At 38.6% G+C, this 17,079-nt stretch overlaps 1 protein-coding gene across 1 annotated transcript in view; it reads right to left on the bottom strand.

Moving 5' to 3' along the window:
* Cd53 (CD53 molecule) overlaps positions 1-14,949 on the bottom strand; it is a 39,881-nt gene extending 24,932 nt beyond the window's left edge. The window contains exon 1 of the mRNA XM_060392918.1: positions 14,821-14,949. The gene's annotated coding sequence lies outside the window, so the exon portion shown is untranslated. The remainder of the gene's footprint in view (positions 1-14,820) is intronic.
* Between the last annotated feature and the right edge of the window lie 2,130 nt (positions 14,950-17,079).

Genomic DNA, 17,079 nt, shown 5'->3' with positions numbered 1-17,079 from the left:
ATAACTCCTAATGATTTTATGCTATATTGGTAGATCAGTGCCTTATTCTATCATCATAGATTGGCTACCTCCAGCACTGGATGGGAACAGATGCAGAGACTCACAATTAGACATTATACACAGAAAGAGTCTAAATGGTAAAACTACATCAAATTTATCTCCTCAGAATTTAGGGAATCTCCTGTCCTGTTTCTTGTTTACTCCTACTTCCAATGTCCATCCCATTTGTCTTTTTAAGTGAGGAAAGAATGAGAAGGGGGCTGCAGCTGGGATACAAAGTAAATAAACTGTAATTAATATAAAAATAAAAATTTAGTTTAAAAAAATCCATAATTAAAAAAAAATAATTCAGGGAATCTCATGGAAGAGGAAGCAAAACGATCGTAAAAGCCAGAGGGGATGAAGATACCAGGAGAACAAGTCCCTGTACATATAAGCTCACAGAGACTAAAGCAGCAAGCACAGGGCATCCATTGGTCTAACACCAGGTCCTTTTGATTTTATTTTTCTTTATTAATTACACTTTACTCACTTTGTATTCCCCCCCTTGGTTCTTTCCCTCCTCTTGTCCCAATCCCTCCCTTCCTCCACCTTCTGCATGCATGCCCCTCCCCAAGTCCGCTGATAGGGGAGGACTTCTTTTCCTTCCTTCTGATCCTAGTCAATTAGGTATCATCAGGAGTGGCTGCCTTGTCCTCTTCTGTGGCCTGCTAATGCTACTTCCCCCTCAGGGGGAGGTAATTAAAGAGCAGGCCAATAAGTTCGTGACAGAGACAGTCCCTGTTTCTATCACAATGGAACCCACTTGGATACTGAACTGCCATGGGCTACATCTGTGCAGGGGTCTTAGGTTATCTCCATGCATAGTCCTTGGTTGGAATAGCAGTCTCAGGAAAGACCCCTATGCTCAGATTTTTTGGTTCTGTTGCTCTCCTTATGGAGTTCCTGTCCTCCCCAGATCTTACTGTTTCCCACTTCTTTCCTATGGGACTCCTAAATGTGAGAACAACTGGGTCTCTGTCTCTTGTGCCTGCTCTTAGGACTTTTCTTCCTGTTGGGTTGCCATGTCCAACATCAATGTAATAGTTTTTTGTTTCATATTTTATGTTGTCATGTTTGGTTGTTATCACTTAAAAGCCTGCCTTTTTCTAATGAGAATAAGAGGGGAAGTGGGTAAAGAGGAACTGGAAGCAGTAGAGGGACAGAAATCTATAATCAGAATATATTATATGAGGAAAGAATTTCTTTTTAATAAAAGGGAAAACATGAAACTTGTATTAGTATTTTTATATACAGGCAATGATAAAAAACTTTTGAGGTTATTAGAAATAACAGTATCAACTATAAAAAACATAGGGATAAGGATAGCAAATGTTATGAAATATTTCTATAGTGAAAACAAAAACAATCTGTACTTGAAAAAATAAACGAAAATTTGAAAGGTATACCATGTCCATGGATGTATTTTAATTATTGTTAAAATATTGTTCTTCATATATGTTAAATATAAGTTCCTTATAATTTTAATTCATAATCTCATGGCATATTTATGAGTAGACAATAAAAACAAATTCTAAAAATTCTTTAGGAATTCAAAGTGTTTAAAATAATAAAATGAATTTTATAAAGAACAAAGTTAGAGACCAAATATTGTCTAGCTACTTTGCTTTAAATAAAGCTACAACATTAAAAATGATTTAGTCTTGGTGTTAAACAAAATAATTAAACTAAATAGAATGAATATATTTGTGGCAAACTGATTTACAACCAATGTGTAAAGTCAGTACAGTAGATAATGAAGGATATTCTTTCAACAAACAACACTGGAAAAATTGAATGTCAGTATTATTTTGGCTATAAAAATTCTTTTGAATTTTTTATTTTAATTTTCATTAATTACACTTTATTCACTTTGTATCCCCCTATAAATCCCTCCCTTTTCCTCTCCCAGTCCCACCCTCCCTTCCCCTTCTCCATACATCCACCTCCCCTAGTCTACTAATAAGGGAGGTCTTCCTCTCCTTCCTTCTGATCCTAGTCTATCGGGTCTCATCAGGAGTGGCTGCATTGTCTTCCTCTGTGGCCTGGTAAGGCTACTCCCCCACTCAGGGGGTGGTAGTCAAAGAGCAGGCCAATTAGTTCATGTCAGAGACAGTCCCTGTTCCCATTATTATGGAACCCACTGGACACTGAACTGTCATGGGCTACATCTGTGCAGGGGTTCTAGGTTATCTCCATCGATGGTCCTTGGTTGGAGTATCAGTCTCAAAAAGGACCCCTGTGCCCAGATTTTTTTTTATTCTGTTGCTCTCCTTGTGGAGCTCCTGTCCTCTCCATGACTTACTATTTCCCACTTCTTTCATAAGACTCCCTGCACTCTGAAAAGTTCTTATTTTATCAAAAGTATTTGTAAATTAATACTGTATCTAGATGCAAAAGCCTAAAAGCATAAAACTCCCAAAGCAATGTAAGAGATGATTTTGCCAATGTGGTTAGTCAAATAGTTCTCAGAAAAAAACATCAAATGCACAGTCCAAGTAATTGATAAGTTGGACCTCATCTGAAGACACTGTTGGGAGAAGAAAAAGGCAGATCACAGATGGTGAGAGAACATTTACAAATTACATATGAAATAAATTTTTGTCTAAGGACCCCTATAATTCCTATTATTCAAGAGGTCAGAAGCTGAGGCAAGAATATCTCTTCACTCCAAGAGTTCAGTGTTAGTCTCAAACAGTCGTTCTCAACCTTCCTAATGCTGTGACCCATTAATACACTTCCTTGTGTTGTGTGACCAAACCACAAAATTACTTTTGTTTCTACTTAAAAACTGCAATTTTGCTACCTTATGAATCATAATATAAATACCTATGCTTTCTAATGGTTTTAGGCAAGCCCTGTGAAGTGTTGTTCAACTCCCCAAAGGGGTCACAACTCTTAGGTTGAGAACCACTGTTCTAGATGATACAGTGAAACTTTGTATTGAACAAAGAAGGTAAATGTTTTTACCCATAGTATAGAAAGTGCTTTTAAGACTCAACAGTAAAAATATAAAATCCCAATTTAATAATGGGAAAATATTTAATAGATATTTTACTCTAAAAATGTGTGTGGCAAATGAGATCAATTATTTATTCCGCATGTCAGTAGGGAAATGAAAAATAAATGATAATATTATACTATATACCTCTTAATAAGGCTAATATATACTTTTAGCAAGTAAGCACACCAAGTCTTAATGATAATATAGGACCATAATTCTTATATGCTACTAGTGAGGATGTACAATTGTGTGTTCATATTAAAAAACACAGTGCTGGTTATATAAAATGTTAAACATTTATGATCCAGGAATTCTTCTGCTTCTAAGCATTTTCTCAAGATAAAATGAAAGTATATTCTCATACAAAGAATTATACACTGATACTCCAACCAAGGACTATGCAGGGAGATAACCTAAGGAAATCATGAAATTTGCAGGTAAATGGTGGGATCTGGAAAGGATCATCCTGAGTGAGTTGTCCCAGAAACAAAAAGACACACATGGTATATACTCACTCATATAGACATACAACATAGGACAAACCCACTAAAACCTGTGCATCTAAAGAAACTAAGCAAGAGAGAGAACCCTGACTAAAATGCTCAATCCCCATGCTGAAAGGCAAAGAGGTTGGACATCAGAAGAAGAAGAAAACAGGAAACAACCTAGGAACCTGCCACAGAGGGCCTCTGAAAGACTCTGCCCTGCAGACTATCAAAGCAGACTCTGAGACTTATGGCCAACTGTTGGGCAGAGTGCATGGAATCTGATGTAAGAAGTGGGAAATAGTAAGAGCTGGAGAGGATGGGAACCACACAAGGAGAGCACCAGAAATTTGAACACAGGGAATATCCCAGAGACTCATACTCCAACCAAGGACCATTCATGGAGATAACCTAGAACCCCTGCACAGATGTAGCCCATGGCAGTTCAGTGTCCAAGTGGGTTCCATTGTAATAGGAACAGGGACTGTCTGACATGAACTTATTGGCCTGCTCTTTAATTACCTCCCCCTGAGGGGGAAGCAACATTACCAGGCCACAGAAGAAGACAATGCAGCCACTCCTGATGAAACCTAATTCACTAGGATCAGAAGGAAGGAAAAAAAGACCTCCCCTATCAGTGGACTTGGGGAGGGGCATGCATGCAGAGGGTGGAGGAAGGGAGGGATTGGAACAGGAGGAGGAAGGGAACCACAGGAGGGATACAAAGTGAATAAAGTATAATTAATAAAGAATAAATGAAAAAAATATACAGGAATGTTTCCAGGAGCTTGGTTTGTAATATTCCCAAACTGGAAGCAAATGTCCTTCGACATATTGATGCACAAATGAACTGTACTATGACTAGATACTAGAATACTTCTCAGCAATGAATTAGAATGAACTATCCATGATATGCTACAGAGTTGGAATGGTGATGTATAGTAGAGGAGTACAGAAAGGAATAAGTAACACTAAAGACTTCAAAGACTATGGAAACATATACTATAGATATGTATACTGAGAGAGTAAAAATGATAAGGCAAAAATGCCCTACTAGATACCAAAGACTAATAAAAAGTGAAGTATCATGTGGGAGTTACTTTTTGAGTGTTTGTTAGCCACTGATGTCAAATAGACCCTCCAATACTACAGTCTATTGCTGTTGTTCTTAGTTACCCCCAGAACTTGACAGCAAGACCCTATTGCTGAAAATACCACATGCTTGAGTCATAGAACATAGAGAAATCAAGTGGTTATGAATCTCAAAAAGTCACCTCTACTGGTTAACTTTCATAGTGCTGAAAGGTTCTAGCTACTAGAGGAGAAAAGCAGTTGTTAACCATACACAGCTATAAACTCTGATTGCTAAAGAATGATTGGCTCAAGAAGATGCAACTATAGTGCAATGAACATCATGTGAGTAACCAACCACTTCCTGACTGAAATTAAGTCATGTTCCACAAGATAAAACCCATACCTGACACCATTACCAAGCTAAGAATCTATGTCTAGACAATTCATCCTAGAGAGAAATCTACTGATAAATATTTACATTATTAAACTGACTCCTAACGACTTACCATTATGACCATAAATCAGTGCATCTCTCAAAATGCATCTGAGAAGCTTCTGTTTGCAGTAGGGAGTAATTAATACAGTAACCCACAATTGCCCGAAGTACAAATAATAAGAAATTGAAGAATGTGCATCCCTAAGAGAGAACTGCCTCCATCCCACAGCCCATGGTTCATCTCAGAAGAGAGGACATAAAGAAATAAGAGCGTGAGGTGATGGAAGACTACAAGAGAATATCTTCTAGACACAGCAGGGCTACTGCACATATGAATCCACAGTGGTTTTGACAGCATGTACAAAACCAATACCTATGCAAGTCTAACCCAAACCAAATATCAACAAGGGGGACTGAATTGAGCACACTGTCCTACTCTAACTAGTGGCATTATTGGCAACTGTTAGCTGCTGTGAACAACAGTTTACTCTAAGAGTGTAGGCCCTGTTAAGTCAGCTGCTCTTCAGTGGAAGACTACACATCCGAGAATATTTGGGCAGCACAAATTGGTCTTGAATAATGGAAAGTTAGGTAGGTATAAAGGGAGGTGAATAATGGAAGAGTTGAGGGAAGTATTGACTATATTAACATATGATGTATGAAACTTTCAAAGAAATAATTAAAATATAAAGAATAATAAGAATATTATGGTGGATAATAAAAGATACATATAAAAGAATATACCACATGACTCCAAGTATATAACATTTCAGAAAAAAAATATAGAGAGAAATAGAAATCAAACCAGAGATTACATGAGGTAAGCATGACATAGGGTAAAGAGTTGAGTACAATGAAAGATGTCTGAATGGGATTACAAAAGACAGTGAGGAATTTATAACATTGTGGCATATATTATTCTCTTGACTGAGGTGATGTATTTATGCAGGGATGTATATGTAAAGGCCCATTTTGATTTATTACTGTCCATGACTTCAAACTCATATCTACTTATTTATATAAAAATTAAGCAATCAGCCTTGAGTACTTGTTCCAAAATCTCCTTCCTTTCTTTTGCGCATGTGGTTCCTTGCTAAACACTGTCCTTTTCTGTTCTTCTTAACACACATTCTTATCAGTTACTAACCATTCTTTCACTCAGTTTGTATCATTTTTCTACAAAGGCTTCCTGAAAGAGTACTCATTTTTTATACCCACCCCTCACTTGTGTAAGAAGTGCCTGCACTTTGTGAATCTCTTCCCTTGTACAAAATCTCTTCCTTCACCAGAATATATAATTTTTTGAGTAGGCATACATCATTCATCTTTGAATCACTGGTGCCCAGCATGAAAATACATTAAAATTAAATAAGACTGTTAAACAAATTGTTGGAAATTCGTTATTAATATTTACTATTAATCACATGTCAGTATTACAGCTGTAACCTGCTACCATAGCAATAAAAGACACAGACACCTGTTAGATTTTTTTTTAACATGCCAGTACACTGGAGCTGGGCAGAAACGACTGCCTGAGGCTATCCTTTACCTCCCAGCCCCGCATCCCATGCCACTTGCTCTAATAATTCCTAGCTGGGCTACTTCCCACCCAATAGCACATAAATACTCGCACATATTTCTCATCTGGGCTGCTTCTCTCCCTCACAGATCGTCAAAGCAGGCTCCTCCTGGCCACGTGGTTCTTTTTTACACTAACACATGGTAGTCTCTGCCTCTTCTATTTTGTACCTATCTCTCTCTTTCCCATGAGCCTTTTGTCTTCTAAGCCTAACTTTAGCTCTGCCTACCTCACTTCTGCCTTGTCCAGGTGTCCTGCTCATGCTGTAACAACAAATAATTTGACCACATTTATTAGCTCCAAATATTCTAATAGAATGGAATGGAAAAGATACTACAGAGTCAGGAGTCTTGGTAGTAGTAGTAACAGTTGTTATTTTTAAATGATGATTTAAGCATAGGAAAAATAAGTTCTTCATCAACTAACAGAACGTAATCAAGTGATCTGCTTCTGAGAGTCACATAAGACCTAGCATTCTTGAGTCCTATCAGAGCTTTTCGCACAGAGCATCAACGGCCCAGGTGTCCACAAACTTGGGTGTGTCACCACTAACTCTCAGTGGACTTGGGAAGGGGCATGCATGCAGAAAGGGGGGGAGGGTGGGACTGGGAGGGGAGGGGGGAGGAGCATATGGGGGATACAAAATGAATAAAGTGTAATTAATAAATATATATACATATATATATATATATATATATATATATATATATATATAAAACCACAAGGATATCTATTTCTTCCATTTCTGAATTTCTCTTTGCTCAGACTCATGTCAAATTGAAGGATAAAATCTGCCCAGTTTGTGAATAGGGCCACTACATTTGCAAAATGCTACAATGACCCTATTTTCATATAAACCCAGACAAAATTTCTCCTACCCTTTCTTCACCATTACTGGCCAGTTTCTGAACCCCCTTTCTGTCTAACATTTAGAGGAACTGACACACCTACCTAACAGTTAAAATCTGCCACTTCCTCCCCCATGACTCACAGCATTTTCATCGGGTTCTTTTTATGAAGAAAGATCCTGATGTCAATTTCCAGTAAACCTCAAAGACTATAACCCACAATGATCTGGGGCCACACCCCAGGACCCACTGTGAGAGCCAAAGCTGAACAGTATTTAATTACTCCACGAAAAGAAGTTGGGTAGTGAACTATTGTAGGTTCCTAACTTGATCTCTCTCCCCCACTTCTCCTTCTGTAATTGCAACACCGTCTACTCTTGCCTCGATGAGATCAAGTTTAGAGGTGTTTGTGGTTAGACAGAAACTTCAAAATACCCTGCCAGTTCATTAGCTCTGACTTTATCCAGTTCAGTCTTAGAGAACACTCTGTAACTATTGAAAAGACCTTTGCTTTTACATGAGCATTTATGAGATACTAACAAGTTCTTCTCAAACAAAACCCAAAAAAAAAAAAAAAAAGGCAATAAGGAATGCAAGAATGCATGCCATGGTCAAAACATTTTGAAAGTAAATTATATCAATTTAGGTGCTATGTGAGGGTCCAAAGGATAGAAGCAACCAACATTCCTACACAGATATGATGCCTATGAACCACAACAATGACTAGCATGGCACAATAACCCTAAGAATGCAGTAATAGCATGCATCATAACTTGGAAGTAACCAACAGGTCTCTAATTGTACTCAGTTCTCACTCAGAAAGACAAACAGGATGGACACTGGAAGAAGGAGAAAACAGGAAATAGGACAGAAGCTTACCACAGAGGGCCTTTGAAAGACTACCAGCAGTATACCAAAGCAGATGCTGAGACTCATAACCAATCTTTGGGCAGAGTGCAGGGTATCTTAGGAAAGAAGAGGGAGATAGTAAGACCTGGAGAGGACAGAAACTCCACAAGGAGAGCAACAGAACAAAAAAAAAAAATCTGGGCACAGGGGTCTTTTCTGAGACTGATACTCCAAACAAGAAACATTCATGGATATAACCTAGAACCCCTGTTCAAATGTAGCTCATGGCAGCTCAGTCTCCAAGTGGATTTCCTAGTAAGGGGAACAGGGACTGTCTCTGACATGAACTCAGTAGCGGGTTCTTTGACCACCCCTCCTCTGAGGGGGTAGCAGCCTTGCCAGGACACAAAGGAGGACAATGCAGGAAGTCCTGATGAGACCTGATAAGCTGGGGTCAGATGGAAGGGGAGGAGGTCCTCCCCTATAAGTGGACTTGGAGAGGGGCATGGGAGGAAATGAGGGTTTGGGAGGGAGTGAGGGAGGGGACTATAGCTGGGATACAAAGTGAATAAACTGTAATTAATATAAAAATTAAAATTTAATTTAAAAAGACCCACTCAAGAAGAAATAAATACCAGAAACCTAGTGAACTACCCAATGCTAGTGGTTTTTTGAATCATGGTGTAAAACCAACAACTGCCACTTTATTAAACAAGCACAATTCCTAACTACATTTTAATATTTACCCTTATGCCCACAGATAAGTGTAGTCCTCCCCCAATATTAAGGAAACTTTTATTGGTAATAAACAAAAACCACAATCAATCACAATGAAGAGTTCTTGAACTTAGGCCCAATGAATATATCTATGAAACGACTCACCAACATTACTGCTAAAACATGAGCTGAACAAGGACAACAATAATATAGACACTCTAGTGTGGACTGGCGTAAAGCCCATAAGGCCTCAACCTGATACAAAGACAGGCAACTAAAGAATGATGAGAATAGGAGAAAGCATCTTCCCCAGGGAAGAGCACACCAACTGATTATCCAATACCAAATCATCAGTTCAAAAAAAAAACATACATATATGTAACATTATACAGACTGAACAGGCTATATCTATGAACGGGTATGTGTATGTGTTTCTTTATGTGTGTGTGTAACAACCATTATTGACAAAAGAGTCCATGAATTTGAAAAATAAATGAGGGGTAAAAGGGAAGGATTGGGGAAAGGAAATAGAAAGGGGAAATGGTGTGATTCTAATATGATTTCAAAGGTAAAAAAAAATTTTAAAGCAAAACTGAAGGTTTTCTATACATACCTTTTCATAAACTTGCAAGCTAATGTTCATTGTAGGTTGTAAGAGAAAGGTATACTTTAAAACTACATCACTTTCATTCCTATTCAAATCCTTGTGTCATTGCATTGAGATCTATTTAGTCTGGGATTATGAACAGGCCAGCATGAATCAACACAAGACAGGTGGAACTTGGTGGGAGAGCATACATTTTGTTGATATGCTCCACAGATACATTAAGAGTTGTGCCTTTCTGTCAGCCTAATATCAGCTTCAGTAAAGCATAAAGCTTTGGTGGATTTGCTGCTCTGCAGGTAGGATCAAGTGGAGTCAGATTGCAAGTAATAACTGACATACTGTCTTCCAGGTGTTGAAAAACCAGATGTGAGCAGTGTAACTCCATGAAGATGACCCACTGAGTTCCAAGAGTACAGATTGTGGTTTATTTTAATTTTTATTATTAGTTACATTTTATTAACTCTGTATCCCGCTCCCTCATTCCCTCCCAATCTCACCCTCCTTCCCTCATCTCTTCCCTGCCACTTTCCAAGTCCACTGATTGGGGAGGACCTACTCCCCTTTCATCTGACCCTGTTTTATCAGGTATCTTCAGGACTGGCTGCAATGTCCTCCTCTGTGGCCTAGAAGGACTGCTCCTCCCTTGAGGTGTGGGGAGGTCAAAGAGCCTACCATTGAGTTCCTGTCAAAATTAGTCCCTGTTCCCCTTACTAGGGACAATTGGTTACTGAGCTACCACAGGGTGTGGTGGTGTACACTGGTAGGATTTGCTGAAGGAGGCAGAGGCAGGAAGATCATGAGTTCGAGGCCAGCCTGGGCTACACAGATTGTGTTTTGATAAAAACTTTGGAGTCAGGTTTACTTTAAGTTCCAGCACTACCACTTAAGTACAGCCTTGAAAAACTTCCTTGAGCTGGTAAGCTTCCAGTTTCCTCATCTTTAAACAGGGCTAATAATATAGCCTCTATAGGAAATATGATAGAATTTCCTGAATGGCTCAGCACCAGAGGTTCAGTGAGTGCCAAGTAAGGAGCAAGTCGTTCTTTTTTATTTATTACAATTTATTCACTTTGTATACCAATGTAGGCCCCTCCCTCACCCCTTCACAATTCCTCCCTTCCTCTCCCCTTTTCTCCTTCCGTGCCCCTCCCCTGGTTCACTGATAGAGGACTCCCTCCTCCCCTTCCATCTGACCCTAGTCTATCAGGTCTCATCAGGAGTGGCTGCATTGTCTTTTTCTGTGCTCCCTCAGGGGGAGCAGGCCACTGAGTTCATGTCAGAGACAATCCCTGTTCCCATTACTATGGAACCCACTTGGACACTGAACTGCTATGGGCAACATTTGTGCAGGGGTTCTAGGTTATCTCCATGCATGGTACTTGATTGGATTATAAGTCTCAGGAAAGATCCCTGTCCTCAGATTTTTTTGGTTCTGTTGCTTTCCTTATGGAGTTCCTGTTCTCTCCAGATCTTACTATTTCCCACTTCTTTCATAAGATTCCCTGCACTCTACCCAAAGGTTGGCCATAAGTCTCAGCATCTGCTTTGATAATCTGCAGCGCAGAGCCTTTCAGAGGCCCTCTGTGGCAGGCTCCTGACTTGTTCCCTCTTTTCTCCTTCTTCTGATGTCCATCCTTTTTGCCTTTCTGGATAGTGATTGAGCATTTTAGCAAGAGTTCTCCCTCTTGATTAGTTTACCTACAGATTTTAGTAGGTTTATCCTATATTATGTGTCTATATGAGTGGGTATATACTGTGTGTGTCTTTTTCATATGGAATAACAAGAAACCCAGAATTGCCAAAACAATCTTCTACAATAAAAGATCTTCTGGAGGTATCTCCATCCCTGATCTGAAGCGTTTCTATAGAGCAACAACACTAAAAACGGCATGGTACTGGCATAGAAACTGACTGGTGGATCGATGGAATCTAATAGAAGACCCTGAAATAAACCCACACACTTAGACACCTGATCTTTGACAAAGATGCCAAAACCATACAATGGAGAAAAGATAGCATCTTCAACAAATGGTGCTGGTCTAACTGGATGTCTACATGAAGAAAAATGCAAATAGATCCATACTTACCACCCTGCACAAAACTAGAGTCCAAGTGGATCAAAGACCTCAATATAAAACCAAACACACTAAACCTGTTAGAAGAAAAATTGGGGAAGAGCCTGGAACTCATTGGCACAGGAGACAACTTCCTGAACAGATCACCAACAGCACAGGCTCTAAGATCAACAATCCATAAATGGGACCTCATGAAACTGAAAAGCTTCTATAAAGCAAAGGACACTGTCATCAGAATAAAACTACTATCCACAGATTGGGAAAGGATCTTCACCAACCCTATATCTGACAGAGGCAAAATATCCAGCATATACAAAGAACTAAAGATGATTTGCCCTTTTTAAGGAAGAGAAAAGGAAAATGAAAAAAAGTAGGGAAAGATAACTCCAAATGATAGGGGCTTATTTCCTCCCATGTGGGAGCTCAGCAAGATGTACCCTCAGCTAGCATGAGATAGAAATATTTATAATAAGGTTATTGCATAAAATAGGGGCAGTTATCCAACATGCCCACACAGTCCACCCATGTGACACCATATCCTTTTTGTCATCCCCAAAACCAAGAACTTTGCAGTAAATGGTACTACCTTTCTACTTGGTGAGAATGAACAATCAATTAAGAAGATTGGCCTTTATATTGAAACATAGAGATTAATGGCTTACATTGTGAGCTCATAGGCTTTAGAAGTCTATATTTTCCTCTTTATTAAAACTTTTCCTCCCAACCTGATTAGTCAACCTCCCTCTTGCCCAACAGCCACTACTCTGGATGCCAGATCTGGACAGATATCTGGTTACTATAGATTCTTTTATATCAACATCTACACCAGAAGTGATAGCTAGTCCTGAGACCATCCTGAGAACAAGTACCTAGTCCACAGAACAACCCGCACACAGTGGTGCTTGTTGGGTTATAAAGAAGTGCTGTGGGTTGACTATGAACACAAGCCAAACCACTATAACTAAACCAACATACTGGTTGTTGGATAGAAAATGAATGAAAGAGAATAGCTATAATGTCACAAAAATGTTTTACACTTCCTTCTGATCACGTGAAACACCTGGATTAAAGAGAAAGAATCTTGCCTCTGTGTCCTAACTCAAAGGAACATTCTATCAAAGTTGTTGTGTCTGTCTCAGGCACCATTTGGCACTAAGATAGACCCGGACTTGTCTGTTCAGTAAACTTGCTATGTACTTTCATTTGCCTAGTAGGAGAAAGGGCTTGGTGCTTCCTGTGATCATATGACTAGTCTCTCTTGCTAAATTTTATTTCTATTGTGCCTGTCAAAAAGAGTGGGGAAGTAATACTTCTTTGAGTACATATGCAGTGTCTTGTGACTGGAAATGTTAATATCTCCAGTCTCTATAATAAATTCATAGCAGAGTCCTCTCTCCGGGAGTCTTTAGAAAACTCCTATATTTGGTTCACATTCTCTCTACTTTATACAAAAGAGCAGATTCTATTGTGTTCTGTGTGTCCTTATATCTGTCCTCCATGGTAGTCTTTTGGGGGATTGACAACCATATCAGTTAACTTTGTGTTTTCAGTATCTGAGCACAATGCCTGGCCAATGGGACATCACAGGGTAGGAAGGAACGAGGAAAGAAAGCAGTGGTAGTTTGAGGGCTTTGGGGCAGTCAACATAAGGGAAAAAAACAACAGAGTGTTTCCTTAATGTCTTTGCCTCTTGTTAACAAACAAAACTGAAATCCTTTGAGTGGTAGTAAGTTAGCTGCACTGGCATGGGCTTCAGATCACTTCTTGTGGGCATAAGGGTAAGAAAACATCCTATCTAAAAGCAAAATAATCTTAACTGGCCCACACAGGAAACCACATTTCAGCTCAGCATTTGCTCCTAATGTAATTTCAAAACAGTGAACATTCTGTTCAAGATTTAGAAAGCAAAACTTTGCTCACCCAGCAGATAAGATTCTTTTTTGGCTCAGTCTTCTAATATGTATAATTGCCCAGAAGAGTTCCTCAAGGACAGAACTATTACTGGAAAAATTCTCCCTTCTCCCGAATCCCTCCTCCTTATCAACTAACTGTACCAGCCAAAGCAGTGCCAGATATCAAGGGCTGTGTAACTCCTCATTTTTAACTTAGTTCACTAAAAACTGGTCATTATTTCTAAACATAAGATTTAGTAGCCTCTGATGGAGACTTTTGTTAAGCTACAGCAATCTCCCCTGAATTTTAAGTGAGGAAATGTAGTCACAGGGGACTTTCCTCTCTCCCATTTAGATCTTAATCAAATGAGCTTCTCATAGTTCTTGGACCAATAAAGACATTTTGAATTGACAAGGGACAATCATGTTAGTTTCAAAAAGCCAGGACCAAAGCTTGACTATCATTTTGCTGAATACTTGCAGCCCCAAATTAATTATGGTACAAGAGTTGAAAACTACCATTGTATCAAGTTATGCAAGTTTCTGCTCACCTACACATTTTATATGAGACTTGTAAATGTCCGTGTTTCATATATCACAGATAATTTAATGCAAAAAAGAAGCCCTTCAGATCACAATGTTTGTCTTGCTCTTTGAAAGCCCCAAACTAAATATTCTTAATTGGTATCTAGGAATAAAATCATAAAATTCAGTTACAGGACACATACTGTATTGCAGGGTTTTGTTTGCTTGTTTGTTTTTTGTTTTTTACTCATATTATCCAAAGCATGATAGTCAGAGCACTTTCTTTTTAAACGTTTTCAGATGAAGACAATACATCTCCTGACTGCTGTTCTAAATCACTCTGGCTATGACTTTCCTCTCTACTTTAAAATCAGACCTTAAGTTTTCTAAAGAACAAGTAACATGGAAGATTGTCTCAATTTTAACTTATCTCACACAAAAACTTCAGGCATCAGAAACCACCATATATAGTAAGCAATCCAAATGCTGTACTAATGGATGCTCTGGCCCGAAGAGAAACAAAACCCAATTAAATCAAAGTATTTATCACCTGATTGCCTGATGGAGCTGCTAATCTAAATATTTGTAAAACCAGAAAATTTAAAGCTTACTACAGAGATGTATCGAGACTACTAAAATACTGTGTCCCACATTAGCTGGATTGGAGCTGTTAAAAGTCATAAGTCTTACCTTTTGTAGGCAGTGTTCCTCAGTACTTCAGGTAGAATTTGTTGGTTATCTTTAAGGTGGCCAGGGCAGGCTGGTAACACAGAAGTCTGTGTCTATTTGTGTAAAAGGAGAAGTGAAGAGAGAAAAAAAAAAAAAAAAACATGATCATGCTGTGACGACAGGAAACCCAAGCAAGAAGAGTGAGGAAGTGAGACTGAGTGTTCTCTATTAGGCACAGATAGTCAACTGTTCCCCAGTGAGTTTTTAGAGGTTTCCACCCACAGCCCACTCTAAGCTGGTCCTGAGAACAGAAGAAGACATGACACACAAATCTGAGTCCTGGTGAACTTCACAGGGATTTGGGGGATAGTTTCTGCTTATAGAACGGTATTTCTCAATTAAAATGACACATAGGAATTACCTGTGGATCTGTTTCTGTGTACCTGGCTCAATCATCTGACCACAAACTGTACTAACCCATATTGACAATAACAGCATGGTACTAGAACAAATTCAGACTTGTAGACCAGTAGAATATAATAGAAGACACAGAAATAAACTTGCATAGGTATAGATATGTACCTTTGGACATATAAATAAATAAATAAATAAATAGGAAAAATATAATGTATTGAATAAAAGGTGCTGGCAAAATTAGATAGCTACTAACAGAAGAATTAAGTTAACTCTGTAGTTTTTACCCAGCACACAAAAAAAAAATTAAATGAAGATCAAAGATCTTCATTTAAAACTGAAAATGCTAAAAGTACTAGGGAAAACACTTCAAAAATATCAGTACAAGCAAAATCTTTTGGAATAGAAACCCAATAGCACAGAAAATACTCCCAGGAATTGAAAAATGGGATTATAGAAAATCAAGACACCTTTACACAACAAAGAACCTATTAGAAAGTGAACAGCTAGCCTACAGAATGGAAGAATACCTTTGCCAGCTAGGTGTCAGACAGAAGTTTGATGTTTAGAAATATAAAGGACTGCCCAAATTAAGCATAAAAAAGGAATAACTTTCAAGCCTTCCTATTGAAAAATAGGCCAATGAACTTAACAGACAGTCCTCCAAAGAAGAAATACAAATGTGCAGATGACCAACAAATATTTTTTTAAATTATTTCAAGCTACTTAGCCAGCATAGAAATGCAAATTATAACTACTTTTAAATCCCGGTTCTCTGGCTTTTACCATCTTTCAATCCCATTTTTTTTTTTTTATGTTTTTTGTTCCTTAGGTGTAGAAGATATATCTTCTGAAGATGGGCACCCCATGAGTAGATGTTTTCTCCATTTTGTTGTAGCTTTCTGTAATGGTCTCTGATTGCTGCCAAGAGAAGCCTTTTTAAATGAGGGTTAATAACTATACTTACCTGTGGATATAAGGATAAATATTTAGAATACAATGGAAGTTATGTTGTTATGGTGAAGTGGAAGTGGTAGATTCTCCTCTAACATCCATGACTTCACTAGCACATGATAGTTGGCTAGTTTTTCAGGACCAAGCATGATTGAACAAGCGTTGAGTCCAATTTGATAGTTGCTACTTACCACCAAGATATGATTGTCACTATTGAACCTTAAGGGATATCTTGTCATGCTGGTCATTGTTTTGGTTCATTTGTAACACAACTATGTAGGACTATTGGTTGTGTCCTTCCCTTGACAGATTATATACAATCTTCTGAAACTATGAAAGCTAGTTTTCAAAGAGTTGGCTTTCAGGTCAAACCCTGCTCAAATCCACCAATTCCTGTGTCTTAAGGGCATTATGTCTTCAATAATAGGGTCTTAACCTAAAATTTTGGGAGGCAACTTTTCTGGTTAGTTTTATGTCAACTTGACACAGGATAGAGTGATTGGGGAAAATGGAATATCAACTGAAAAAAAATGTTTGCACAAAATTGGCCCGTGGGCAAGCCTGTGATTGATTATTAATCTGGACCTCAATAACTGTGGGTGGTGCCACTCCTGGTCTGGTGGTCGTGAGAGCTGTAAAGAAGCAAGCTGTAGGGGACTGGAGAGATGGCTCAGTGGTTAAGAGCACTGTCTGCTCTTCCAAGGGACCCAGGTTCGGTTACCAGCACCCACATGGCAGCTCACAGCTGTCTGTGACCTCAGTTCCAAGGGATCTGACACTTTCACACTAATGCACATAAAATAAAATTAAATAAATTATTTAAAAAAAAGAAGCAAGCTGTAGGAGCAACCCAGTAAGCAGTCCTCCACCATGGCCTCTGTATCAGTTCCTGCCTCCAAGTTTCTGCCGTGA

The sequence above is a fragment of the Meriones unguiculatus genome, chromosome 10, assembly GCF_030254825.1.
Source record: "Meriones unguiculatus strain TT.TT164.6M chromosome 10, Bangor_MerUng_6.1, whole genome shotgun sequence".
Taxonomy (NCBI): domain Eukaryota; kingdom Metazoa; phylum Chordata; class Mammalia; order Rodentia; family Muridae; genus Meriones; species Meriones unguiculatus.
Note: the sequence above shows the minus strand (reverse complement) of the source record. Positions and strands in the feature narration are given on the sequence as shown.